The following is a 25,862-nucleotide window of genomic DNA, read 5'->3' on the forward strand; positions in this document are numbered from 1 at the left end:
AGTTGGTAATTTTTAAATAAAATTTAAGCCCAAATTAGCGGCCCAAAAAACCCAAATAAGTAGTTTAATTAGCTGATAATCTTTTTGCAAACCATAATACCCAAACGGGTTAAAATGCAAACATAATTTACACAATTATGCATATACATGTAACCAAGACGATGTGGTATGCTACGGATCGATAACGAAGCCGTACAGTAACATACATGTATATAGATACATGTTCTGCGTGCTGTCATTTGAAAGACAATTTCTCTTTATTTTCAAGGAATCCCCATTGCGAGTAAGATTTTATTGAAATATTATTGTATGATGTTTATAAATATCAAAATAAATAGGCATTTCAAAAAAGTTATTCCCAAAAGGCCGTTTAATCTTGAATTTAATTTGTTCATTTATTTGGAGGTAGATGTCAGCCATTAAGACTCCATATACCTGCAGTGGCGATCCAGAACTTTTCATTAGGGGTTTGGGGAAATGACTGACCTTAAGGGGAGGGCGCTCTAGTCATGCTTCAGTGATTTCCTATATAATCAACCCTTTTCTTCAGGAAATGGGGGGGGGGGCGACCCCGTCGACCCCCCCCCCCCGTAACCCCACCCACCCGGATCTGCTTATAACCTGTCCCTTTTCTAATGTATATTTTTGTTTAAACATGATATACATATCTATGTATATTTCCAGATATTTATATACCAAAATGGAGACCTACACCTATATAATGATCTGATTTGCGCTACATTGCCATTCCCTCTTAAAACATTTTTAAAACAAAGCTTATCGACACTTGCAAATTCCTACAGTCTATTTTTGATGTCAAATGGGTGCAAATTTACAAATAATGCCGGAAACATCTGACACATTTACAAAATTTTAATGTGGTTTTAACCGCAACACGATAAATACTATAAGCATCAGACACTTAATTAGAAATAACCCTGACCGTTTTAAATTTCCCACCCTTTTCATATATTAATGAAGCTTGAAAGACCTATTCAAGCTATCCCTATAGCCTTCCCCTGGGAATTAATGCATTAAGTTCCATGATAAGAAAAATATATAGTATGAGAATAGGGAATTTAACTAACGGATCCAGAAATGTTATACGTGGGGGGCACACTGACTGCCTAAGATTAGGGGGGGGGGTGGTCCGCTCTGGTCATGCTTCAGTGATTCCCTATATAATCAACCAAACTTCCCCCAGAAACCCGGGGGGCTCCCTGGTCCCCTCTAAATCCGCCTCTGAATTTGACACATCCTCTTTTATAATTTTGACGACTCCTCTCCCAAAAACAACAGTTAAAGATGCTTTTCGAGCATCTGTACAATATTGTAGCAGGCTATTCTTCCGACTAAACGTTTGTCTTCCAAAGGTAATCATTCAGTTTTGGAATGTTGACCTTGCTATTGAAATTTTATAATTTAAAAACACAAGTTGTGCACATTGACAACGCTCCAGTCTGAATTGGCCTTAACACTCTTAAATTATCCAGTAAAACTGACAAGGAAACTTATCAGTAACTGCATAACTTCCAATTATGTCATTTATATCAACCCCATGCAACTAGGTACACAGCTGCGTTCAATGAAACATGATCACAGATAAAAATAGATGTAAATTCTGATTCAGATCCTTTCTTTTCGATACAACATATAAAAAAAAGAAGAAAAAAAGGGGGGGGGGGGTGTTCAGAAGAAGAATTATCTTTAATTTTAAATAAAACTGATGTATTGAAATTATTTAAAAGGTGAATGTGTTATATAAGCTTATAATATAATTTAGACGGTTCAATAGAAAAGTATATTGATGCATTTTAAAAAAAGATCATATTGCTCTATGTACCTTTAACTTAAGGGAAAAAAATACATCACCAAAGATTAACCAAAATATTTTAACTGACAATACTACTGTGATAAAAAGTTACTAAACATCTTTACACATTAAAGACATGAATTTAGGAACACGAACATATATATTATATTTATATAACTTCAGTGAAAATTGAAAAACAGTTAGTGAAATATGAATTGTACAACTCAACAAGTATTGATTAGTAAATGCAAAATTATGTCCGTAACGCGTTCATCTCTATGTATACAACTAAACTGACATTTTCAGTTGGAATGATTTCGGAGAAGTAAAGGGTTTTTGTTTCTTTGATAAATAACTATCTAGGTTTTACAAAGTATTCAAAAAGTCTTGTTTTGGCCTCTATTATTATAACAATTTAAAGCAATATACCCTTAACCCCTAAATCGACCCAACCTTTCTTTTGTGGAATGAAACCTCAGTGGCGGATCCATGCATAATTTTTCATAAGGAGGGGCCCGTCGACTGACCTAAAAGGGGGCGCTCCATTCATGATTCAGTGATTCCCTATACAATCAACCATTTTGTTCCCACAAAAATGGGGAGGGGGCCTCTGGGTCTTATGAATCTTGTGCTTTAAATTATAGATATTATTACTAGTATACTGATATTCCGAAAATCATTAAAAATACCCATTTGTATTCTTCACCAACGCTAGCAGAGGGGCATTATGTTTTCTGCTTTGTGCGTCCATTCGTCTGTTCGTCGTCCGTCTGTCCCGCTTTAGGTTAAAGTTTTTGGTCAAGGTAGTTTTTATAAAGTTGAAGTCCAATCAACTCGAAACTAAGTACACATTTTCCCTATACTATGATATTTCTAATTTTAATGCCAAATTAGAGTTTTGGTCCCAATTTCACTATCTACTGAAAATAGATAATGATAGTGCGAGTTGGGCATCCGTGTATTGTGTTTACATTCTTGTTTGCACTTTACTCCTGAACGGTTTGAGCTATAACCAACAAAATAAAACCCAACCCTCCCTCCCTTGTGCAAATATTTGTAGTATAATTTTATAGATATCAATACACTTTTACACAAGTTATTGTCCGGAAACCAGAAAAACGTTGTTTTGCTTATTATGGCCAGTTTTTGGTCCCTAATTCTTTTAAACCATGATATGGGACCATAACATTCAAATTCTAATTTAACGCTATCATTGATTACTCATCATTTGCACAGGTCTGATCTGCATTTCTTTTTCGCTGATTTTTTTTTATTTCTTTTTTGCCGAATTTGTGTTTCATTTGCGTTGTTTGTGTACATGTTACTTACAGGGTCGTTTTGATCATTATAAATCTCTTCCGTTAGCCAGTACATAAGTTATAAATTGTCAATCATAACATGTATATAACTGTTGTAACATACTCAAGAGGAGGTGAAAGTAGGCTTCCGAGCAGGATTATAAAAAAGAATTTAGATGTGGTATGGTTGCCAATGAAACAACTCCCCACAAAAGACAAAAATGACACAGAAATTAACAACTATGGGTCACCATTTGGCCTTCGACAATGAGCAAAGTCGATACCTCATAATCAGCTTAAAAAAGGTCCCTATCTGACGATGTAAAAAAATTCAAACGAGAAAACGAACGGCTTAATTTTTGTACAATAAATGAACGAAAAACAAATATGAAACACATATACAAACGACAACCATTGAATAACAAGCTCCTGACTTGGGACAGGCACATTACCGACATAATGTTTCGGGGTTAAACATGTTAGCGGGATCCCAACCATCGCCCTAACGTGGGACAATGCCAATGGTATAACTGTTTAAAAACATACCAGTAAAATTAAGATAAAAGCACTCTGTTTACATCCATGAAAAACTGCACCGTTATTCTTACAGTTTTCAACGCGTGCAGCCGACCAGCAATGAGATGGCTAACTTGAAGTTCAGCATATACAAGTACAACATCTTAGAATGCATGCATGACGGCTTCGAGCGTCAGATATAATGTCAAACGTGAAGCAATCCTCGATTTCATGGGGGAAGGAATGGTCACCGCAAAACTGCGATAGCCATTTACCAATTTCACTTGAGTTTTCTCTCTACTAGCCCAACAGACTGGACCCCCCCCCCCACACACACACACACAAACCAGTTATTTCTGCGCCAGATGAAAACGACAGCAGCCTATTTGCAAGGAACAACAATTATTATGACAATTTATAACATGTGTATATAAATAGCGAACAGTAGAGGTTTGTAATAATAATGAGAGGGGGGCAAGGGGGGTCCCCATAACAGCAAAACAGTGAATTGATTTGGTGAAAAACAGATAACAAGGAATTGAAAAGGGATAATAACAGATAACAGTAAATGAAATATGAAAATAGATCTGTCCAGGACCAATCCAGTAGATGACTCGTAGATCTTAGTATATAACTTGTGGTATGGACCTAGAAAATTGTAATTTGTTTAAACAAGACGTTCCGGCCGTTGAGGCAGTTCTGCCTTGGTTGATTTTTTCCGTAACTTGTACAATAAGTTATAGTATGGATGTTGAATTTTTCTGAACGAAATTACTGGTTTCTGTTTTTGATATAGGGATATTTTTAATCCACGGCATTTGAGGGATCAATTTTTAATGATTTAGGTTTTTTTATTTAATTTTTAAAAATAGTGCAGCCAGTGACACTTTATTATCAATTTGATTTTTTGATTTTTTTTCTTCTGAAAAGCAATATATGTCATATATATACTTTACAAGTAATAAAAAAAAACATTGATGCACAATATCTTTTTTTTATTTAATGACCTTATGATAAAACTTACTTATAAAATACAAAAATACCCAGATCAGTGGAGACAGGACATATAACTGAAACACGCATACCAGTTATGATTATTCTGATAATAGAAATTGACTGAAGTGAAAATTCTGATAGTATAATAGAAATTGGACATAGTGAAAATTTGGATGACACCAAGTGAAACACCAATCATGTATCTTATGTGAAATTATAGAATATGAAAAATTTGGGTACAGCATTGGAGAAGCTGTGGGATTTTAAAAAGGGTATTTACCGAAAAATTAAACTGAAGACACATCTGTGTTTGCATCAATGGTTTCTGAGCTTCAATGTTCGCCATGTGAAGCAGTTAAAAAGCTTTTAAATATATGGTGGTCAGGGTTCTCTTTCATGTTAATGAAAAGAGAGGGAGTAGCACTTATAATTTAAATACTAAAAGAAAAAGATGTTGTATAATTCCCAAAGCCATAATTCAAACCCACACCACTTAGTAATGTAAAACAATTCAAAGGAGAAAACTAACTGCCTAATTTATCCACAAAATAGTGAACGAGAAACTTAGTAACACAGTTACAAACTACATGTACAACCACTGAATCCAGGCTCCTGACGTGGAAATAGGCAAATACAGAATGTGACTGCATCAACTTTAGCATGCTAGTTGGTGTCTAATCCTCCCCTAATCAGGGACAGTGGTGTAATAGTACAACATAAAGATTATTATGTGGTCATTGAATAAAAAAATATATAGGGTGTACCAATGCTTTTTTTATAACAAAATCCATACTATGAGTTATTGTACAAGTAATAAGTGAATTATAATTTGTACAAAATGCTACATGTTCACAGACAATGGAATTTATTACAAAGGATAATAATAATATATACTGGAATGGTCCTGGGTCCAATTGATTTTATATGTTTATGTGATGTATGTTACTGAAATTCTTCTGCAAATACAGGGCCACCCTATAATACCAGTAGAAAGACCCCAATAGATATACATTGTAAGAAGATGTGGTAAGCGTGTCAATGAGACTATTATCCATTCAAATCACAATTTTCAATAATCTTCAATTTCTACGGAAGATTGGCTGTCAAAATGCTAACATTCCAATTTCAATAACAGTTAACAGCAAATAGATTCTCACAATAACAGATAACAAAATAGATAATAGTCATATAACAGCTAACAAAGAATAAGACAATAACAGCTAACAGTAAATATATTTTCAGAATAACAGATAACAAAGAATTAAAATGCCCCATAACAGCATAACAGTTAAACCCCTTGCCCCCCCCTCAATAATGATGATAATAGTAATAATAATCGGTGCAAAAGAGAGATCGAATATTTTAAAAAATGTTGAAATTCAATACTGGTCCGAGCCATTTGTGACGATTCATCTCTGATATAAGTTTGATTCACAATTGACAAAGAATTTTACATGAGAGGTGGCTGGACAGAAACACGGACACGTTCGGACGCCCATGAAAAAGTTTTATTTCTACCGCAACGCATGTCGCGTAGGGTGATACATTTAAGAATTATAAAGAAGAACAGTGCTGACTGCCAGGTTGTCAAAATATATATTCACAGTGTAGATACTATTCTGTACGCTATCCGGAAGTCGCGATTTTCGAAGCGAGGATTTCAAACTGGCTAACAGAACGGTTTTGTTTTGGTGCTTTTTCTCATCATTTGTTTACTCCTATATCTATAAAGTGCTTTGCACATCTTAAATGTATGTACAACATCATAAATATGAGTATCTGTAACAAAAACATGCAGTAGAATATAAAATATTCGCGTGCATCACACCAACTTCATAGAAAAAAGTGAAATCGATTGACAATTTTGCTCCCGTAGTACAAAGCAGATAATCTTTTATTGCGAATATTTGCATCAGTTTACAGTAAAATATATACTGTTTCAATATTCCTACCGTATTTAAGTAGAATGTTCGTATTTCAAATAAAAAAATATGCTTTCCTTGAGGAACCCAAAATAAATTACTGTACGATCAGTCTAAAACTGACTGTATTCTAGTAGCGATTTCAGATTTTTTGTCTGTATGACCAGTCGTGATTTTGAAGAAAAAAACAACAACAAATGGAAGTTTTTAACGACCTTGACTGAAAAACAACGGCAATTTGAAGGTATATATGTGTCTATGTGATATTATGATTGTGTCCATGGAACTATAACGTGTAATTTCTTTCATCAGACAATACAAATATATTTCTGATGATTTTTGTAGACGGCAAATTAATTTTTGTTCTGTCAGTCTTACTTAAAATCAAATGCCTAAAAAGTAATACATGATTCGCTTGTGGACTGTATTAGTGTGTCGTTGCAGTTATCTGTTTAACTATTACATTTTTAAAGACTATTTACACCGTCTACCGTTGATCAATTGGTGATTACATACATCAAGCCTGTCTCTTTTAAAATGACAAAAAATAGATAGAGAAAGCTTTGTTAAAAAACTTTAGGTATTGAGGAAAGAATTAACGAAATTATACCCCGCCACTTCTATAGTCCATGTTTTGGAAAAAAATAAACCACCAGAAAAACTAAATTATAGGTGCACAGGGGCATCATTTAATAACGAATATGAGAAAGTTTTATTAATACTAGTATATGGTAAGTTTTTGAAAGTTGCGTATAGTAAGCGGGTACCACCCAATAAGGTAATGGAAAAGTCCATATCATGGAAATAAAAAACTGATGATTTTTCGAAAAACCAAAATAAGAGGTACACAATTGAATTAAATGATAAGGAATCTGAAAAAAAAAAGATTCATTAAGTTATGACAAGTGTCTGAAGGAAGTTGTGGATATAAAATAGGTACGCCCAATATAAGGTTATGACAAAGTCCGTATTTACGATAGAGAAACATCAAAAATATGTTTACAAAATATTCGAAATAGAAGGTCCATACATACATTAATAGATTACAAATGGAGCAATTTTAGAAAAGTTTAACAATTGGTTTTGGAGGTCACGGTTGAAAATATCTGATGGGTGCCCCCATATAATGCAATGTTCAAGTCCGTATCTTATATAAAGAGACCCCATAAAATATTCTTAATAAAATCAGAAATACATTCCTTTTATTATATAAATAAGGCCGTTAATTTTCTCGTTTGAATTGTTTTACATTGTCATTTCGGGGCTTTTTATAGCCGACTCTGTGGTATTGGCTTTGCTTATTGTTGAAGGCCATACGGTGACCTACATTTGTTAATATCTGTGTCATTTTGATCTCTTGTGAACGGTTGTCTCATTGGCAATCATACCGCATCTTCTTTTTTATATTTTTTATATTTATGATACGGAATCCGAGAAAAAAATAAGTAATAGTTATACCATTGACGGATTCAAGAAAATTGGGATCCGGCGGTTTGAAACTCTTTTTTTTAACTTTCAATGCATTTGTATGGGAACATATATTTGGAATCCTCTTTTCTCCTGGATTGGACCCCCTCTCCATTTAAAAATGTCTGGAAACACCAATGTATATTAAGTGGTGTATGTGGAGATGCGCTTGCAAAACCGGCGAAACATGTTGTACCGGTCCAACGGACAAACGGAAAGACGGACTTCATTATCACTATAAACCATCGCCTCACAAAGTGGTGTACAATTGAGTGTGAAAGAGACAGATCTACATCCAAAACAAAGTGAAGGAACTGTGATCAATTATAGGCTACAGTACGGCCTCGAATGTTTGTAAATTCATGCATTTTTATATAGTAACTATTAAATCTGTGTGTTTGTACAATTTTAAGTAAAACGGAGGACATTTCTGAAACTTCTATAAACAAACAAACCTTTTTCTTATTTCAGCCACATTCAAACATCCTTATACTTAATGTAATAAGTCGAGTACACCCTATCAAGCTAAAACATGTTTGAAAAGTTTACAGGATGTGAATTTATTAAAATATATTTGTGTTATTTAGAAAAATGCCATCTTCTAATGTATCGTAAATAACTTTGAAATCACTACTAGAATACAGTGAAATAACGACTGATCATACAGTTTCAAAATATACAAGCGAGACTGATCGTACAGTGAGAAATTCAAACAAGTGTAATTTTCTTATTTCTGGCTTCAAAGATCTGGCTGAAACTTTTACCACCACTTAAAATACACTTTATCTAGTAAATTAAGTCTGGATTTTACGTTAATTTGTACAGTAAGAGTGCAAAAAGATTGTTTTTAGGTTCACCAACTGATTTTCCTTAGTGATGCACTTGAAAATCTCTTAATTAAGGCAAAGATACGAATAATGAATGTGCTAAATTTAATTATAAACCATTTGTGAGTATCGATGTCAGCTGAATTAATCATTAAGCAATGTACAGATGAACATCTTACCGTTTAATATAGTATATCCGACAAATTTAAAATGTGATCCAAAAAGTTCTCGCTTCGAAAATCGCGACTTCCGGAAAGCGTACAGAATAGTATCTACACTGTGATATTAGAGCGATATTTTTGACACGATTATTAATAAGAACTTTTTTTTTTACATGTACATGTATGTACTAATTTCCGAAGTTAACAAAAATGAATTCCGATCGTCATCCCGTTCACAAAAAATTATAAGTTATATCATACCGCCTATATATGATTATCACACATTCATGTCCCATGGCGAACAAGGCGGGTGCAAATAGCAGAAAGAAGTGTGTTTTTTTTATTAATTAACTAGTGTGTGTTTACGCCATGTATCTAAAATTTGGGCGAATGAAAAAAAATAATGTATTGGCGAAAATGAAAAGATGTTCATCGAATGTTTTAGAAAGACTACATAAAAAAAGGTGATGTGGTATAATTACCAATGAGACAACTATCCACAAAAGACCAAAATGACACAAATATTAACAACTATAGGTCACCGTACGGCCTTCAACAATGAGCAAAGCCCATACCGCATAGTCGGCTATAAAAGGCCCCGATAAGACAATGTAAAACAATTCAAACGAGAAAACTATGCCGGGTAATTCAGATTTAAATGAATATAGTATAAAATTTTAGGAACTACATATGCATGCAGAAGATCCCTCCCCATCCCCCTTGTGACACCACTGCATAAAACAACATAGGTTTGCATACATTTCATTTAGCAAAAAGCAATACAGAAGTAAAACGTAAATTATGTGTGTCTATAAGACACGTTTAAATACCCCAGCCATAGTTGATTTAGTCCAATTATTAGTTATAATGTATATGAATGTATATTTGAAAAAAATATCCTATATATATATATATAAAAGAAGATGTGGTATGAATGCCAACGAGACATGTACAACTCTCCACTAGAGACCAAAATGACACAGAAATTAATAATTATAGGTTACCCTACGGGCTTCAACAATAAGATAGGCCAATACCGCATAGTCAGCTATACAAGGCCACGAAATGACAATGTAGAACCATTCAAAAGAGAAAACTAACGGCCCTATTTATATAAAACATTGAACGAAAAAAAAATACTAGTATGTAACACATAAACAAACGACAACCACTGAATTACAGGCTCCTGACTTGGGACAGGCACATTCTTATATAATGTGGCGGGGTTAAACCTGTTAGCGGGATCCCAACCCCATGCACTTAACATGGGACAATAGTATAACAGTACAACATAAGAACGAACTATTAAAATCGTTTGAAAATGGCTTAACTCATCAGATGACAAAACTACAAGTGGACGTGGCCGGGTACTTGTTCATCCCCAACAAAAAGACACTATAGGAACATATCTCAAAGTACTTGCAGTTAACTGACAGCTAGTTCAAAGCCACCAACTACTAATAAAACAAATCATGTATCTAAGACTAAATATGGACTTGCACATCACTATTATGCGTATAAACATCCCAGTTGCGGAACTAGAAATTTTCAAAAGTGGGTCTCAGTACTGCCGAAAAGGGGGCCTGTGCCAGTCATGTTTCAGTGCTTCTCTTTATAATCAATAACACAAAAAAAGGGGGAGGCCCACCTGCTACCGCATTCCTTTGATACGCCTCTGCATCCTACAAGATATCAAGGTCTTTGCTTAAAAAAATGTAGGAGTAGCTCTATAGATGCTGGTTATATACATAATTGTTAAGGTTCAACTTCCTGGCATTTAAGAATATTTGACAAAAATCAAGATGCATATATAGGAATACATGCATGAACATCTCAATTGTATGTTCAGACAACCTCTGAAATATTAATTAAAACTATAAATTTATAGTTAAAAAAATGTCGGAAGAGGAAGCAGGACAAACGATGATCTCTCTCTGCATTTTATAATAAAATGTATCCAACTACCTTGAATTTTGAGGATATTTGACTTAAATGTTTCAATGCAACTCAAAAACTGTACGAGGTGATAGCCAGACAAACCAATCTATAGCTTGACGAACAGACGAACGGGTAGACGAACGAACCTGTAGGCGATAAATTAATATACCCTTCGATGAAAGTGAGGTCATAAAATAAGCTTGAAATTGCAGTTGATACTTATAAAAAATCAAAACCTCATAGTGCTCAGTTTGCTTAAACATTTCTCTTCAGCTTTATAGCCATGAATTTTAAGATTTCTAAGATCGTAATACATTTGAGTTTCTGAATTGAAAGTTATTTTTCAGGGATGCAATGGTTGCTTTCTATCAAATTTTGTTTTTTGTTTTGTTCTTGTTTTTACATACTCTAGGCTATTGTTTCACATTTTGTCACATCGGGACATTTTATAAATTGTTACGTATATACATTTCGCATGTGTTGGTTTATTGTCGAAGGTCGTACGTCGAGTTTTTCGATTGAATCGATGGGTGCATGGATAGTTACAATACATGTGTCGGATCGGCAATTATAGAACATTTTCTGTTATATCCGTATTTTGCGTGGAATTCTCGCCGCGTTGAAGACCCAATTGCCTTCGTCTATCGTCTGCTTGTTTTCGAGTCGTTGTCTCTTTTACTTATTCTCAATAGCTGCAAATGTTAAATAACACCAAGATTAAAAGCACCAACAGCTAGTGTATAGTTCGGTTGGTATAGGCGGATCCAGTGGGAAGGGGGGGGGGGCGTGTCCCCCTCTCGTGGGATTTTTTTTAGTGATTATATACTATATAGGGAATCACTGACTTGAAAGACCCCCACCCACATTAGGTCAGTCAGCACCCTGTCATGTATTTGTTAAAAGAAAAAAAATATATTGCCATTCACTCTAAAAACGAAGCTAAATACTTAAACCCTCTTTTAAGAAAAGTTATATTGTTTCATTTTTACAATTTATTTTCAATAGCTTAAGATTAAAAGCGCCGACAGCAAGTGTTTAGCTCGGTTGGTATAGGCGGATCCAGTTGGGGGGGGGGGGGTCCCCCTTTCGTGGGATTTTTTTATTGATTATATACTATATAAGGATTCACTGACTTGAGAGACCTCCCACTTTAGGTCAGGCAGCACCATGTCCTGTATTTGTTAAAAAATATATAAATATATATATATATATATATTGCCATTCACTCTAAAAACGAAGCTGAATACGTAAATCCTCTTTTAAGAAAAGTAATATTGTTTCATTTTTACAATTTATTCTCAATAGCTGCAAATGTTAAATAACACCAAGATTAAAATCGCCAACAGCTAGTGTATAGCTCGGTTGGTATAGGCGGATCCAATTTTTTTTTGGGGGGGGGGGGGCGGGCCCGGGTCCGGGTCCCCCGTTTGTGGGATTTTTTTTATTGATTATATACCATAAAGGGAATAACTGACTGGAGATACCCCTCACTTCAGTTCAGGCAGCACCCTGTCATGTATTTGTTTAAAAAAATATATATATTGCCATTCACTCTAAAAAAAGAAGCTGAATACGTAAATCCTCTTTTAAGAAAAGTAACATTGTTTCATTTTTACAATTTATTTTCAATACTGCAACAAAGATTAAAAGCGCCAACAGCTAGTGTATAGCTCGGTTGGTATATTTAATAGAAAGATATTTGTAAATATGGTAAATAAACTCATCATAAATACCAGGATTGAAATTTTACATTCACGACAGACGGGTATTTCGTCTACAAAAGACCCATCATTGACGCTCGACTAAAAAATGTTAATAAGGCCAAATGAAACTGACCATTTAACTTAAAAAATGGCGAAGTGCAAGCATTTTTTTAGTTTTTAAACGCTATCCTCTTGACCACATAATGTGTTTTCATCAAAATTGGAAATGATAATATTTTATAAAGAAAAATCTTTACCTACGTCGCATTATATATACTAGTATACTAACATATTGTGTTGTAAAATGATGCCCTTTATGGGTTCTTGATTAGATTAATAAAAAATTCTATACTATTAACAAATTCAAAATATACTGCTTTACAAAAAAGGTAAAACAACAGATACATTCAAGTCAAATCTATCTTAATTTCTGTCAAGTTTTTCCATTTTCAAGTAAAGAAAATCACGCATTATGGTTCCATTTATTTCCTGTAATAATTAGATCACTTGCATACTTGTAACACACACACAGACAATATGTATTGTTTATTTGTTGAAATATATTAAAATATGCGCTGCTGAACTTATATTAGTCAGTATAGTATATAGACGTGTATACCAAAGACAAATTTATACATTGTTTAATTTCCTGTAGTGTTTGATAATGACCCAGTGACCTACAACTTTTATAATAAATAAACCACATAGACAACGCTTCTGAATCAGTATAAAAAGTATGAATTATTTGTTAAACTAGTGTAAAATGTGGTGTGAAATAATTGGTAAAGGCAACGATATCCGGCTAATTAAATTGACCCGATGAGCTGACATGATGTTGAATTTATTTTGGAAATAAATATTACAGTTAATTTAACCTTACAATTTTTCATTATGTTTGTTTAGTCTATGTATTTGCCATAATCAAAATTGTTTTTTGTTTGTTTTGCAAATAAAGAATCATTATGTTTAATATTTTAATGAGAGAACCTTAAATAATCCATTATTTTCATTTTTGTTCTTAACTGAAAAAAATGGTAATACTAAATCCATTATAGCACAACCAAGTAAAAAAGTGTCCTTTAGTTTATACTTAAATCATAGATGAGATCATAGAACATTTCTAATCCGACAAAATGAAGATTAATAAAAAAATTCGTTTATTTGAAAAAAGGGGGGGGGGGCTTTGATAACTGTTACCCTAGCTTGCCCTACAACATAATACCCCCCCCCCCCCCCCCCAAGAATATAGATTTCGTATTCATATACATGTAAGTCTGAAAATCAAACCCAATAGAGTTAGAATTAGATTTTTAGGCTGACAAATATTTTCTGTCAATTTACATTTGCACAAGTCTGTCTACATGTTCACCAGTTTTTCAATCATCCACTAGTCTGTTTTTACTTTCACAAGTCTTTCTTATAGACCCCTAGTCTGTCCATATGATTTTCAACAGTCTGGCTATGTCCACAAGTCACTACGTTTTAACCGCGGTCTCTATGTGTCCGTCAGTCTGTCTCCGTGTTTACGAGTCGATATACATGTTTACCCGCCAGATTACGTTTCTAACAGTTTGCCTTCATGTCCTACACGTCCACCAGTCTGCTTATATATATATATATATACCAGTCTGGCTACAAGTCTACAAGAATATTATTTGCATCATTGACTAAGTCTGTCTGGATATGTCGTCTGGCGGATTTGCTTGTCTCTCACATTCTGAAGATGATGATATTCCTCGTAGTGAAATCGTTAATACAATGTACCAGTACTTAAGTCTATCAGTGTCCATCTCCATGCAAGACTCGGGTCTGATGAAGGTTCTAAAACAATTAAAAATTCGTCTATACAGTCCTTCTGAAAGTCTTCTCGGTCAGATGCAAAAGAATGCCCGGTTAGCGCCTCTGGATTTGCCCGGGGCATGTGGAGGATCAGAAGATATCGACACACCAAATTCAGTTATTCGACGAAAAATTTCAACACCTATCTCATTTAACACCAACATTACACAATAATGTCAACATGGAGTCAGTAACTGAGGTAACATTAAGTTAATTTAGAAGTCAATATCTTGTATATTTCTGTATACAGTCTATAATGCATATATCACTGTCATGAATCAAGGATGTGTATAGTAATAAGGGTCTTACTATCATCGGAACTTTGTTTTTTTTTTGGTAACACGCCATTATTCCGACAGCCCATTAATCCGACAGCCTATTGGTCCGACAACAAATTAGTCTGACAACCCAATAGTCCGACAACACATTGCTCCGACAGCCCAATACTCCGACAACCTATAATTCCGACACTTATCAAGTCAAGTATCAGGATATCAGGGTAAAATAAAATGTGTCTGTCTGTATTATTACGTTTATATTTGTAATAACATATTTTAAGAAATAACTCCGTATATATAATACAAGGCTAAGGTAGTTCGTATACTTTCAATGTTAATTCTCAATTCGAAATCTGTATATAGAATAAAACAGAAAATAATATTTTATTTTCCAAATTAAAGGATCTATGTAAATCAACAACAAGCATTGATGGCGCGAGCTACTGATGATACCCTGCCCAAACATTTCGGTAGATAGAAAGTTTTTGAGTTGTGAATCTGAAAAAGCATTACACAGTATAACTGACTTATATAAACCTTGAAGTTAAATATCAGAAATCATGGTATTGTAGTACCTGAGAAAAATGTGACAAAAGTTTTCAACTTGGCTGTCATGTAATGAGTAATGAGTTTGAAAAAGCATCACACGATATAACTGACTTCAATAAACCTTTCAGAAATCCTTGTAATGTAGTTCATGAAAAAGATGCAACGAAAATAGTTATGGGACGGGCGGCGAACTGACGGATGGACGGTTGGACGGACGGACAGACAGAGATAAAACAGTATACCCCCACTTTTTCGAAACGGCGGCCAGTCTAATGATTGTGTCAACATTAAGACATTACAATACTAATATGATATAATTATATTTATAGCACTATAAGCCTCAGTCACAATCGGAGCTAAGACAAAATATAAAAAAAATACGTATTAATATCAATTAACAGTCAGTATCCAGACATGTACTACATTATTCAAAAGAACTAACGATATGATCCTCATTTTTTCCTCCATAATAGTAAAGTTTTCTTGTGTTCACTTCGAAATTAATCATAATTGTCTAACGTTTTAAAGTTCTGATATGTGCTAGAAATATGGCGAAAGAATTCCTCCCTCAAATTATAATGAAGTGAGCATTCGATTGAAAAATGACGCTCATCCTAAACTTTATCAGCTGTACAATACGATTTTTTGAGTATTTAGCATTTTCAATTCTTCATGTAATGGAAGAGCACCGATTCTGAATTAACATATAAATTACCTTTCTTAAAATCAATGATATCTAAATATGTTTCTTCTTGAAACCAATTTTTAAATGAAAAATAAGTTTCCCACAAAACACATATTACTAAGTTTTTACAATTAAACAATTTGACAAAGACACAAGGACAAGAATGTCACACATTGTCTTATTCTACTAGTTTGTTATTGTCTTTTATGCTGCACTCGTTCTACTTGAGCAGTCAAAATGCGTTGACTGTATATTTCTATGACATATACAGTCACTGACCCGATATCACTTTTCCTTATGCATATTTAGATAGAAATTGCCGAAATATTCATGTCCGTCATATTTGTTTTTCGTAATAAGTTTTGTTGTAAATCATCATGCAGTCCTGCATCTCCACCAATCATTAAAAAAGAGGCATATCTTTCTAGAATTTAAAATAATCTTAGGATACAAAATCGGTCTCCCAACAAAATATTGAGTGTCATCTCTCGGATTATGTCTGAACGATCGCTATTAGAAGTGCTACATGTACTGTCTCCGTATTTCGTGGATTCTCATTCCCGAACATGATACCGTATTCATGATTGATCATGATTGGAATTGCTCATCTTTTCTGAGCACATATTTCGTCCTATTTGTCTTCTTATTTTTTAGGTTCTGGGTACGTATTTGTCTCCGTTTGTTTTTCTAATTTTGACTGACGCTATTTTATCCCATTATTTCTGCAACAAAATAAATTTAAATAAAACTCAGATGAGTGATACAAGGAGAGAAAGTGTTGCGACCAAAGAGGGCGGGTAGTGTTTTCCAACTCCGATGTATTATTTATTTATGTAGTTCATAGTGGGGGAACCTCACTCCCCTGATACGCGAAAAGGGGGATTCGAAGATCTAGTGAAAAGAAGGTAGATCAAGACACACATGCAAGAAATAGCGAGCTAGAACAGCACAGACTGATAGTAGACACACAAACAACGAAATATAAAGATAAATAAAGTAACTAGACACGCAAAACGAAAGAGGGGCGAGGTTAAGGACTGAGCAGTTGCTATAATCATGTGTATCAACTCCAATATACTGAGACAAAATTAATGTCCGCATGCAAAAAATAATTGGAATCAAAACGGACAACCACAAATATCAGAGAGCGGAGTTGGTTTTTTTTTTTTTTAGAGAAAATTTATCCATACACTAAGAAAAACGCATATTGTCGGAATAATGGGCTGTCGGAGTAATGGGTTGTCGTAATAATGGGCTGTCAGAATAGTACATGTTGTCGGAGTATTGGGCTGTCCGAATAATGGTTGTCAGACTATTGGGATGTCACCATTTTTTTTACCCTCCCCCTTTTTTCCAATATCCGTTAATTTTTCGTTTTCTATTTTAAAATTCACTCTCTTTAGTAATATATCCGTGACCGCTGTGGATAGTAAACTTGGAATTGATAGTAAATAGCAAAACCAAGTAATTTGTAGTGTATTTATGTTCTAATGACACGTACAGACAGACGCGAAAAAAATAAATAATACGAAAGTGAGAAAACGAAAATATAACAGATTTTGGAAAAAAAGGGTAGGGTAAAAAAAATGTCCTGTACCCAAGTACCTATGCTTACTATTAAAGCAATAATTTGAGAAATATATATTAAGGGTTATACTAATATGTGAATATTGTGAGTCCAGGTAACTCGATCAACTTGATTTGTACGTATGAAAAATTATATTTATTATCTGGTCATGTCCCGCGTTTTTTTTTTGTAATGTTGTTATAATAACAGTGTAAGTTAAGACCAAAAAGTAGACCAGGAAAATACTTTATTATCTTAACTAGTTAATTTCTGGAGATCATGTGTCTGTCATTTATTCTGTTATTCACATCTTTTAAACAATTATATTATATACGCATCATATCAATCTATCAATTAGTATACATTATTTTATTTGGCTTAATAACATATTATTGGTATTTAGTGCGACCGTGCACCTTTCGGTTGTCTCGAGTGTTTTCTATTATAGCAATGTTTAAGTCGTCATGTTGCGGGATTTTCAAATCCCAAAAGAAGAACACACTTCAAATTCAACATGATTTTCGATTTGGTAACCGCATTACTTTAATATAGATCATTATATATTACATAACCTTACACAATCAATTTACTTTTTATGATTAATCTGATATGCATGCCCAATATATTTTATTCCCAAAACCTTATTTAAAAAGGAGGGGACATGGTCAAAGTGTCGTCCAAACCAAATTATTGTTTATTGTCACGGAATAATAACAAACTGTGCTATAGTTTTTAAGATTATTGGATAATTGACTTGTTCTATAGGTACATGTACCTTACTTACCCAGGTGACATATCAGTTGTACCCTTGATATTGGTATAAATTCAAATCACAGCACTTGTTTCTATCCATTTGAAGACCCACTATTAACGTATATATTTACCAGAAATAATGGTTTTAAGCGGAGAGGTGAAAAAATTACTTGGGTACCTTCTCGAAAATATACGTTGATAGTGGGTCTTCCAATGGATAGAAACAAGTGCCTGTGATTCAAATGCTTTAATAATGATATATTAAAAGAAGATGTGGTATGATTGCCAATGAGACAGCTGTCCACAAGAGACCAAAATGACACAGACATTAACAACTATAGGTCACTGTACAGCCTTCAACAATGAGCATAGCCCATACCACAAAGGCCCCGATATGACAATGTAAAACAATTCAAACGAGAAAACTAAGATACATGTATATGTACATTGTACATGTTGTATATGAAGATTAATTAGATTAAAGTAAACAATGTGGTATGTTTCCAAAATAAATGCTATCCGCTAAAGACCAACTGATGTTGATCCTATTACTATAGCCAAACAAATGATACATACATGTAGGTTACCATACTTCCTTCATTTATATTATGATTATTGAGTATTTTTTTGGAAACATTTCAAACCTTTACATGCTGTTTATATATGTTACAGTAAATAGGTGAAATTAGGAATTACATGTAATTACTAAAATTTAGGAATTACAGGTAATTCCCGATGCACTTCATGCACTTAGTTAATACAAGTAATTCCTTAAACGGCCCAGTTATTACCAGTAATTACTAAATTTAAAATGAATATTTACACCTATTTACTGACTGCTAACACAACCATAACTTTTGATCACCTGACCATAATACAACATTGTTTTAGCTGTGTAATACTAACTAGAAGATCAGTTGGTACACTTAAAATTTTGAATGGTTGATATGTATAAAAAATATCTTGAATAAATATGGACTTTCAAATATTTGGTTAAATCAGAGTAACTTTAGTTTTAATCCAAAATGGTTTAAGTTGAGCATTATAATACAGATAATTTTTGACCAACTTCAGCAGACATGGAAATCAGAAATGGAAAATTCTCCCAAAGCATTATGTCTTAACTTTTTAAAGAACTCTTTGAATATGATGAATATTTAGACTTATTACCTTATAAAGATAAGATAACGTTATGTAGGTTAAGAACTGGAATGAACTGTTATGTGCATTAGCTTCGAGATATATAAAAAAAATATCTTTTTTTTGTTGTTAAATCATTTATAAAAATGATATTGTAAAATTATAATTCACTGTTAGCAGCCATTCTGGTTTTATTTTGTTAAATTAGCTGAGAAACAAGGTTGATGAGTTGTGCACTTGCAAGTGAATATTTGGACCTCATTGAATACGTATTCATGTGACCTTCAAATCAACCCCTAGCTGGAAATGGGTTATCGATGTATTAAGCTATTAAAATTGTAAGGGTTTTTGCAGAACAAATACATGTAGTCTCGGTTACTTTTGCTGTTAATCGCAGGCTCAACAAAAATGAGGAAAAAATATTAAAATTTTCCTCTAGATACTATCTGTTGACTAGTACTGTAAGAAGCTTCAGTCAAAATTGGGTAAAAATCCAGGATGGTTTATAAAATCTAATGTTTTAAAAACTTTAACTACAGAGTGTATGTAATGTTAACTGGGACAAAACTAGTCCATTTATAAGTAATATACGAAAAAAAGGATTTTTTTTTCAAACTTTACTTTTGGATATCATTTTATGATCATAAACATTTAGCTTCTGTCCAAGTTCATGAAGTTTGGTAGAAATCCAGGATATTTGGAGAAAGTTTTTTTTAAAGTTTTGAGCCACAGTGCATGATGGAGATTTTAGTTTGATTTTGGATAGATATCTTTGTCTTGCATACAATGTACATATATTTACAGAGTTTCAAAACCTATAAAACAACCATTTTCCAGTTTCAATTCACAAACACTAAAGAGTATGCACTTTGGATGTGCATTATATTCCTACATCCTTAAGTTAGCGCTGTTAAAATCCCTACCCCTTCACTTTCTTATTTGATATCTTGAATTATGTTTTTAATTTTAAAACAAAAACATCAAGTTAGTAAATAGCTGTAAAAATGACAAAAAAAATCAGTGATTACCAGTAATCACTGAAATAACTAGTAAATACATGTAATTACTAAATTGGCTAGTAATTACAGGTATTTACTGAAGTGTTTAGTAATTACATGTAATTCCTAATTTCACCTATTTACTGTAACATATACATGTTACTACAGTTCAGCGACTCAAGTTTAAAAGGCATTTATATAAAAGAATTTAAACTTAATATCATTTTGTATGAACATCATGTTGAATATTTACATTTTCTCAAAATTTTTATTTTACTTAGCTAATAAAGAAGATGATGGATTCCCAAACAGAAATCTTGATGACAGTGAACAAAATTGAAGAATTGCACCAATTGTTACAGAGAATCGATTTCAAGCAGAAACAGATGCTCAAAGATAAGGGAATACAACAGCCATCCATGTTCCTTCACATATAAAGGTATATATCATTGTATATTGTATATATATATTTTGTCTACATTTTCTGAATTTATGATTTTAAAAATCTTTCAAAAGATATAAATGTACATTGTAAGTCATGTAATTCAAATAGAGACGTGCCATTGTCTTTGATAAAAGATAGAGTTACATGTACATATATGCCTTTTTAGCTCACCTGGCCCGAAGGGCCAAGTGAGCTATTCTCATCACTTGGCGTCCGGCGTCCGGCGTCCGTCGTCCGTCGTCGTCGTCGTCCGTCGTTAACTTTTACAAAAATCTTCTCCTCTGAAACTACTGGACCAAATTAAACCAAACTTGGCCACAATCATCATTGGGGTATCTAGTTTAAAAATTGTGTCCGGTGACCCGCCCAACCAACCAAGATGGCCGCCATGGCTAAAAATAGAACATAGGGGTAAAATGCAGTTTTTGGCTTATAACTCAAAAACCAAAGCATTTAGAGCAAATCTGACATGGGGTAAAATTGTTTATCAGGTTAAGATGTATCTGCCCTGAAATTTTCAGATGAATCGGACAACCCGTTGATAGGTTGCTGCCCCTGAATTGGTAATTTTGAGAAAATTTTGCTGTTTTTGGTTATTATCCTGAATATTATTATAGATAGAGATAAACTGTGAACAGCAAAAATGTTCAACAAAGTAAGATCTACAAATAAGTCAACATGACCAAAATGGTCTGTTGACCCCTTTAGAAGTTATTGCCCTTTATAGTCAATTTTTAACCATTTTTCGTAAATCTTAATTATCTTTTACAAAAATCTTCTCCTCTGAAACTACTGGACCAAATTAAACCAAACTAGGCCACAATCATCATTGGGGTATCTAGTTTAAAAATTGTGTCCGGTGACCCGCCCGCCCAACCAAGATGGCCGCCATGGCTAAAAATAGAACATAGGGGTAAAATGCAGTTTTTGGCTTATCACTCAAAAACGGAAGCATTTAGAGCAAATCTGACATGTAGTAAAATTGTTTATCAGGTCAAGATCTATCTGCCCTGAAGTTTTGAGATGAATCGGACAATTCGTTGATAGGTTGCTGCCCCTGAATTGGTAATTTTAAGGAAATTTTGCTGTTTTTGGTTATTATCTTGAATATTATTATAGATTGAGATATACTGTAAACAGCAAAAATGTTCAGCTAAATAAGATCTACAAATAAGTCAACATGACCAAAATGGTCTGTTGACCCCTTTAGGAGTTATTGCCCTTTATAGTCAATTTTTAACCATTTTTCATAAATCTTAGTTATCTTTTACAAAAATCTTCTCCTCTGAAACTACTGGACCAAATTAAACCAAACTTGGCCACAATCATCATTGGGGTATCTACTTTAAAAATTGTGTACGGTGACCCGGCCAACCAATCAAGATGGCCGCCATGGCTAAAAATAGAACATAGGGGTAAAATGCAGTTTTTGGCTTATCACTCAAAAACCAAAGCATTTAGAGCAAATCTGACATGTGGTAAAATTGCTTATCAGGTCAAGATCTATCTGCAACAACAAAAGAAAGAGAGTTTTTAACGACCTCAGCTGGCTATACAACCCTTGCACAATCAACTGAATTTTGCAGAAATCATGAATAGGATAGATTGCCCTTATATGATAATTTTTTATTACCTTTTTGCTTTTTTTGGCAAAGTGGGGGGGGGGGGGGGGGTTGCGCAACAACAAAACTACTTCACACCTTTCTCATTACTTTGCATTTCTTGTTAGATAAATTTTACAAAAATTCTCCCCTGAAACAACTGTTGAATTTAAACAAACTTGGTTTAAATCACCACTAGGATATCCAGGGACCACTGTGTATGATGACCCTGCCTGCCCACATGGCTGAAATAAAACATAGGTTTCAAATGCACTTTTTAGTATTATATCTCTGAAACTAAATGACAGTACAACAGTTGCATTTATCATGCAACAATTGTAAATAAAAATATCAGGTGAGCGACACAGGGTCCTTGGACCCTCTAGTTAGTATTATCAGCTTATATACTTACTTAGCCTTGTTAAAATCTATAAATATACCTTATGTATATTACATGTATGTTGAAATGTCTGTCAGAATATATACATATATGCATGTGATCATAATGTTTCAAATAGCCAAACATTGTAAAAAATATATATATATATACAACTAGTCTAAACATCAACCCAACAATGTTAGATCTGTAAATTTGCTTTCGCAAATTTTTGGTTCTTCCCTCGCCGGGATTCGAACCCATGCTACTGTGATATTGTGACACCCAATCGCCTGCACTGCAGCCGTCCCGCTAGACCACACGACCACCTGGGCTATATACATGTATATATATATATACAACTCGTCTAAATATCAACCTAACAATGTTAGATCTGTACATGTAAATTTGCTTTCACAAATTTTTGGTTCTTCCCTCGCGGGTATTCGAACCCATGCTACTGTGATATCGTGACACCAAATCGCCTGCACTGCAGCCGTCCCGCTAGACATATATATATATTGAGTATTGGAAATCCTGTACACCCTTTCCTTAGACCAAGTTTAACAAATATAATATGAATGTTTAAATTCAACTAATTATCTCCTGGCAATACACATTTATTTTAGGAACTTTTTATGTTTTATTTTGCAGTAAGCAGCTGTTTGTGATGCTTATAGGCATAAACAATCTAGTCTGGACATGTAAAACAGCAGCTGGTTCTATTTTGAAGTAAGCTATTTGATGATTACATTAATTTGACATGACCAGACCAAGTCTTGGGATAAATTAATAGTACTCATTGTCATGATTGTACTAGCTTTTTATTGTTTTATATATTTTATGGAAAATACTGTTAGTTGAGGCCTGCAAAAATTAATTTATAAGGAGATGAAGTGTTGTTGCCAATGAGAGTAGAGACATCTAACAAATAGCATGAATAGAATCAAGGAGGATTGAATTCATACTCAATTTTATTAGAGTGTTACAAAATAATTGCAGGAAAAAAAAAACAACAACAAAAATCAAAATAATTGTGTATTTAGTAGAATTAGCCAAATCAAACAATAACTGACTTAAATCTTGTTTGAAATTTTCACATTTCTATTGATTAAATATTATTTTATAGATCAAATAATAAATAGATAAAAGGGCAGTAATCCAGTCTCAGATTTTTGTTTTGGTTATATTGTATACAGCTGATTGTATTTTAATACTATTTACAAATACTTCTTATATGTCAAAAGAAAAAAAAATTGCTGTACCTGATATTGTGATTTATATTGAAATTGATAAAGACAACAAACTCAATAATGAGCTATTCCAATATCAATCTCCCTAGGGAAAAAATGGGGTGCTACCTAATTTTAGACCTCCATAGTGCCCATAGACACATCAAACACTTGCCAAAATATAAGCCTGAACCCCTGAGGGGATCACACATCAAATTATAAAAGTTGTATATATTCTACACCGTGAATAAGACCAAACAATGATAGAAGGAGTTAGTTTTAAAATATAATTGAAAAACTAAACTGATACAAATCAATAATTTTTTTGATGTTGATAAATAAATCACAATGTGTAATAGTTGTAATAAATTGTTATGCCAGCCTACAATTGTAGAAGGGGTTTATGTTTAATGATCCATGCTTTTGTTTGTTAATTCTTTCATCTGTTCTGCTTTAGGTTCAAGTTTTGGTAAAAGTTTTTGGTCAGGATAGTTGTTAATGATGTTAACGACCAATCAACTTAAAAATAAATATACATGTGCCTTATGTTATGATCTTTCTAAGGATAAATTAATGGTTTGACCCCAATTTCATGGTCCATTGAAAATAGAAAATTTATCACAACGTCTAGCTATTCTTTTTATAGAGTTATTCCACGAGATATTTTTGGGTCACTCATTAGAATATCTTTTAAATATATGATTTTGATTACAACTGCATTAAGATAGAATAATTGCATGCAGAAAATTATTGCTTTTGTCACATATATATCACTTGTCAATTTAATAAAATTAAACATTTTTTTTATTACTTTATTACAGAAGCTACAAAATAGAGCTAAGGCCCTTTAAACCAAGAAACTGCCAGTGTCAGAAAAGGACAAACTTAGAAAGGCCATGCAAATTGATTTAATGTCAAGTTGGGACAGTGATTCTGTAGATAAACTCGCCTGATCACAACTGGGATTTGACTGTCACAAGATTTTAAATCTTACATGGATAAACTAAAGTCATTTACTAGACTGTAAATACCAGAGACAGCTGAATGCACAAGGCAAAGAGCTGAGGTCCAAGTAAATCAGAGAGGCCTTGTCACAAGAAATGTACAGAACTTGCATGGATTTTTACTTAAGGGCATATGACACAACATTGAGAGATATCAATAAAAATTTCTTTAAATTTTAATAAGGACCAATTCAAAGGTACACTTTTGGAATTTGCAAAAACAAAAATACCTTCATGTTTACTTTTGAATTATAGTTGACGGTTTTCAGTTTAAGGGGGGAACCCTTAAAATGAAGTGGTTTGGTTTATTGAATTTGATTATTTTTTAAAGTAAAAAAATGAATTACTGCTCTTTTATTTCAACATTTGCATTTTTTATTAAAATTATTTACAAGTGCAGCATATCGGTGACATCAGATTATGTTAATGTGTTTGGTTAAGCTACACATATTTCTTTTTACTTAAACTTTCTGTTGCCTTTTCTAATTAATTAAATGCTGAATAATAATTTGAGTGTGGCTCATTTCAGTGTCTTGTATTTGCTGTCAAGATTTTTCCTGTAAGATTTCACATTATTTATAATCGCTTGGTCAAAGGGAGATAACTTTTTGAATCTTCACATTAGATAATCTGCGAAGAGGATTATGTAAAATGTAAATAGTTGAAAATTAATTTTATGGTTCAATAAAATCAAAATAAGTTATTGCCATTCATTATAAATAAATTTCTATCAAAAATAAGGCTCAAAGAATTT

General features: G+C 33.3%; 1 protein-coding gene and 1 long non-coding RNA gene across 3 annotated transcripts in view; both read left to right on the plus strand.

Moving 5' to 3' along the window:
• The window catches only part of LOC143051190 (uncharacterized), a 92,057-nt gene that overhangs the window by 20,490 nt on the left and 45,705 nt on the right, over positions 1 to 25,862 (plus strand). The gene's annotated exons all lie outside the window — the stretch shown is intronic.
• Positions 17,933 to 25,848, plus strand: LOC143052291 (uncharacterized). The gene is made up of 4 exons (XR_012971067.1): positions 17,933 to 18,088; positions 20,732 to 20,889; positions 23,527 to 23,604; positions 24,926 to 25,848. It is a non-coding gene; the product is annotated as an uncharacterized LOC143052291 (long non-coding RNA).

Source organism: Mytilus galloprovincialis, chromosome 11 (genome assembly GCF_965363235.1).
Source record: "Mytilus galloprovincialis chromosome 11, xbMytGall1.hap1.1, whole genome shotgun sequence".
Lineage (NCBI taxonomy): Eukaryota > Metazoa > Mollusca > Bivalvia > Mytilida > Mytilidae > Mytilus > Mytilus galloprovincialis.